The sequence below is a fragment of the Mustela lutreola genome, chromosome 7 (assembly GCF_030435805.1).
Source record: "Mustela lutreola isolate mMusLut2 chromosome 7, mMusLut2.pri, whole genome shotgun sequence".
Classification (NCBI taxonomy): Eukaryota; Metazoa; Chordata; class Mammalia; order Carnivora; family Mustelidae; genus Mustela; species Mustela lutreola.
Window position 1 is genome coordinate 39,100,197 of NC_081296.1, and position 5,434 is coordinate 39,105,630.

Below are 5,434 nucleotides of genomic sequence, written 5' to 3' on the forward strand. Positions count from 1 at the left end.
CTGAGCCACTGACCCTTTGGTTTCAGCTCAGGTCATGATCTCATGGGTTCGAGCCCCGCATTGGGCTTTGTGTTCAGCGGGGAGTCTGCTTCTCCCTCTCTCTCTGTCCTCCCCCTGCTCTCTCTTTCTCTTTCTCTCTCCCTCTCAAATAACTAAATAAATCTTTCGGAGAAAAAAAAAGACAAACACAATATGAGTGCACTTACATGAGGTCCCTAGAATGGTCACATTCATAGAGACAGAAAGCAGAATGGTGGTTGCCAGAGGCTGGGGGGAAGGGAAGCGAGAGCTACTGTTTAATGGGCATGGAGTTTCAGTTTTACAAGAGTCTGGAGATGGTGATGATGGTTGCGGAACAATGGGAATATACTTGACACAATGGGACTATACACTTAAAAATGATGAAGATGGTAATTTTTATGTGTATTTTAACACACACACACACACACACACACACACAGGCTGGAGAGGTAGGCAGGAAAAGGGAGTTTGGATTTTATATAATCCCTGGGTACTGCTGCTCAGATCTGAAAGTTTGGTCTGTAAGATCAGTGTTGCTGAAACCAAATGCTTTCTTTTGCTAGAGGAAGTAAACAGGTGAATGTAACATGCAGGAAAATATGGTGGACGATCTACAGACTTATTCTCAGGGACTGGCTTATAGCAGCAGCATCACAGAGAGGGCATATAATCTTTATAAATTTAAAGTTGAAATGAGCTAACTTCATAAGGAAGAAACAACTGCCTTAAATTTGAAGAAATTGGAGATATATAGATACAGATATACAGATATATAGATATATACATTGCAGGAGCCTGGGTTTAACAACATGGGTGTAGCCAGACAAGGCAGAATCATGGGAGGAGCAGGAGCTCTGCTGAAAAGGGCATTCAGAAATGAGGGGAGCTGTGGCAGAACCATACCCTACAGGGGGCCTTGTGAGTAAAAGACTGCTGCCATCCCTGGCCCCCAGCCAGCCAGCCTTGGCCCTCCTACCTGGTGGCCATGGCATTGGGACGTCTGTTGAGCTGGGTGAGGTCATGAACCTGGGCTGCTCCTCTCGCTGGGCTGCAGAAGCAGGGCGACCTAGGGTAGAGAAGCTTTGCAGAGAAAGCTCTGAAGTTTGCCTTAGGCGGGGACTGAAGCCAGATCTCCAGGCTGGTCTCTTTGAGGGGGAAGAGATGCCATTTGGCCACTAGGTGGCAGCAAAGTCCAGCAGTAGCTGGAGCCGCAGAGGAGAGGAACAGACTTCACTCCCCTTGGTCAAAGAAGGGCCCCTGCTGCCCACTTGTGGGGTGAAAACAAGCCAGGCCTAGTCCAAGTCCAGTGCATTGCCTATCCAGCAGCAGAAGGGAAGTTCTGGCAAGCTCCTGTGGCCATTTCTCCATGGTCTCCTTCCATTCTTTCCCTTTTCCTTTCCCTCTTCTTTCACGGTGGGGGACGCGGTTGGTGGCAAGCAGAATGGAACACCATCCCGAGGGCTCTTCAGACCTGAAGGTCAGGCCAGTAAGGAGGCAGAACTGGCAGGTGTGAAGAACCAGCATGTTTTGTTTATGTGTGGGGGTGGGTGCAGGAGGAGGCGGGTGGTGAGATCAGCTTCTCTTCCAACAAGAGAATAGAAATCCCAGTTTTCCCCTTGACCTGCCTTTGCTGTAGAAAGCATGTTCTCTTAGGGCACAGAATTACAGACACCCGGCTCCAGCGAAGTGTGATCTTAGGAGGCCACAACACTGCTTCCTCTTCTACCTTCATTCAGAGATGAGGGGCTAGACCCCAGAGAACAGAGGATTCAGATCTAGAGGTTTAATGCTGCTTTGTCCACCGAAAGTGAGAGGGAGGGAGCTGTATAACCTCTGAAATGATAATCCAGAGAAACCCGAGTGCATTTCCCTGCGTGCCTGACCTCCACAGAGCCAAGGAGCACCTGGCGCCCAGCAGGCCCAGCTTGCCGGGCCGCCTTTGCGTTGGCAGGGCTCCTTGCCTTCCCGGAATGTGTTCCTTCTTGTTTGCCACTCAGTGCCTGGCCCAAAGCCAAACCTGGGCTGCTCGGAATACCAGGCCCCACTCCCTTCTCTCACAGGATCTGAGACAAGCCTCTCTTCCACTTGGGGAAAGGCCAGGACCTCTCTGCAGCCTCATCCCACTGGTGCCCACATCTCTAGTGATATTGGAGCCTCCAGTTGCTGAGAGCAGAATCAATTAGGGAGGATGCAGCTGGACCCCAGCAAAGCCGAGGGTGCCGTACTGACATCCTATCCTATCGGCAGCCTCCTAAATTGGGCCAGAGTGGGCAAAGTGTTACTCATAAGCTATTCATTAACTTGTTAAAGGCAGAAAGGTTGGCTTAGGCACCACTTTGAGAAAATGTGACACACACTGCTCCTGGATTCGCTCTAGCATGAAGGCGTGTTAATTGGTGTAGAATTTCTTTCTTTCTTTTTTTTTTTTAAAGATTTTATTTATTTATTTGACAGAGAGAGATCACAAGTAGGCAGAGAGGCAGGCAGAGAGAGGGAGAGGAGGAAGCAGGCTCCCTGCCGAGCAGAGAGCCTGATGCGGGACTCGATCCCAGGACCCTGAGATCATGACCTGAGCCGAAGGCAGCGGCTTAACCCACTGAGCCACCCAGGCGCCCCGTGGTGTAGAATTTCTGATGCAAGTTTTTCTCTGCTGTTAGTTCCAAAGACCAGGCTAGTCTGAATGCATGCTCTCTCCAGTACGTAACTATTATTAAAAGATTTATTAAGCACATTCTGAGGGCTCCCGATTGTAATCTTCTATAGATACTATGATACCATAATTTTCTGAGCACTTAACTGGGTACCAGGCCCTATACAAGGTGCTTTTTATACTTGTCTCATTTGACTCTCAATACAACAACATAGTTTTCACACCTTATGCTGTGCAAGGCCTTTCAAGACTGAAAGGCCGGAAATACAATATGGCGCCCTTCAGCGAGTTTACTGAGGAAAGAAGATGGAGGGAAGAGCTATATGACAGTGTAAGACGTGTGAGCCCATGAGAAGTTCAGAAGGGAGTGCTACAAAAAGAGACCGACTCATTGGCAGAGGAGCGTGCAGCATGTGTGGGCTTCAAAGAATGAGTAAGGTTTGGATCAGAGAAGAGACGTGGGGAGGATCCTTGCAAGGTACGTGCGTGAGGGATAACGTCGGTAAAAGGATGACGGTGTGGAGGCTGGTGAAGATGAAAGCTTGTGAGGAGTAGAGCTCCTACTGGGGAAGGAACACATAAGTGGGCAAGAGGGATTTAAATGCCAGGGCGAGAAGGAAAGATCTGAACTTTCAGGCAATGAGGAGCTACTGGAGCTACTGAAGCTTAGGAGGAAGGGTTAGATAAATTTGGTGGTTTAGGAATACTGGCTTGGCAGTGGAGTGTAGAACAGATTATAAGTCTGGCAGAATAGTCTAGATCATGGTTTCTCAACTCCAGCACTACTAATATTTTGGGCCGCCGAGTTCTTTGTTATAGGGTTATTCTGTGCCTTATAGGATAGTCACATCCTCGGCCTCTGCCCACCTCAAGCCAGTTAACAGCCTCTGCCCCTTGGTGTGACAACCAAAGACATCTTCAGATGTTGCCAAATGTCCCCTGTGGGGCAAAACTGCCCTTGATTGGGAATCACTGGTTTAGATGGCAGATTAGGGCTCGGGCCTCAGAATACTGGCAGGTATTTTCACAACGATTGTGTCAGTAGATGACAAAAATAAAAGTGGTTTCTTTGCCACAGGAAATTCATCATCAGTGCCAAAGACCTTAATGGCCTGGAGAAAAGAGGTCCCAGAAGTAGATCATTTTGCATATTAGAAGCCTCTAGAGGATACTCCAAAGCTACAGATAATGTGTTCTCTACTCATTAGCCAGAAAGTAGCTGATATCAAGATTTTTCTCCCCACCTCCCACCCCCAAATCCTATATTGCTCAACAGCCATTTTGCGTAAGGAATGCCCAATCTGTCTGCAGGCAGGGAAGCTACTCATCTGTATTTTCACTAGGTTTGCATTCACTTTTCCAAAATTTTGTTTTTAGCAATAAGTAAAGTCGAAGGGTAGAGCGTAGCCTGCCAATGAAGAGTTCTGATTTACTGAGATATATCTTTGTCTAAAGGAGGAATCAGTGGTTGGCTGCTTATTTTTGTAAATAGTTTTACTGGTTGGCTGCTTATTTTTGTAAATAGTTTTACTGGTTGGCTGCTTATTTTTGTAAATAGTTTTACTGGAACACAGCCATGCCCATTTGTTTATATACAGTCTCTGGCCACCCTAGAGCTCCCGAAGTGGAGGTTGCGTAGTTACAAGAGGGACCATATGAACTATAAGCCAGTAATATTTACTAATACTTAAGAAAAAGTTTGCTGGTCCCTGTTCTAAAGGAAAATGTGTGTGTTGTATGAAATTGTGAACTTAGATTCTCATTTTGTTGCAGGGGATGACAGATTTTCATTTGTATTTTCACTCAGATAATTATTATTGAGTGAGTTAAGCATTGAATGACTTTGGCATGATGCTGAATGCCTGGGATATATTAGTGAACAAGGTACAAAGAGATCTTTAGCTTCATGGAGTTTGTATATTGTAGTGGTGAGTGAAGGAAGATAAGACAATAAGCAACAAAGATAATAAACTATAATAGTTAATGATAATAGTAAATTACATAGTATGCCTCAAGGTGATTCGGTGCTAAAGGAAAAAGTGTAAAGCAAGAGAATTGAGATCAGAAATGCTATTGAGATATTGCAATTAAAAGAGGACAATGGGGATGCCTGGGTGGCTCAGTTGGTTGAGCAGCTGCCTTCGGCTCAGGTCATGATCCCAGCGTCCTGGGATCGAGTCCCACATCGGGCTCCTTGCTCGTCAGGGAGCCTGCTTCTTCCTCTGCCTCTGCCTGCCATTCTGTCTGCCTGTGCTTGCTCTCTCTCTGATAAAAAAAAAAAAAAAAAAGAGGACAATGGTCATGCACTGTTGGTGGGAATGCAGACTGGTACAGCTACTGCAGAAAATAGTATGGAGTTTCCTCAAACATTTAAAAGGAATTACCATATGATCCAGTAATTACACTACTGGGTATTTACTCAAAGAACATGAAAACAATACTTTGAAAAGATGTATGCACCCCTATGTTTATAGCATCACTATTTACAATAGCCAAGCTGTGGAAGCAGCCCAAGTGTCCATCCATAGATGAAGAGGATAAAAAAGAGATGGTGTGTGTATTATATACATATATATACCACTATATATATGAGTATATATATATATACACACACATACACATATATATATACCATTATATATAAGATTCATAAGATTCCATATATTTGTGGGATATTACTAAGCCATAAAAAAGAATGAAATCTTACCATTTGCAACAACATAGATGAATCTAGAGGGTATGATGCTAAGTGAAATCATAGAA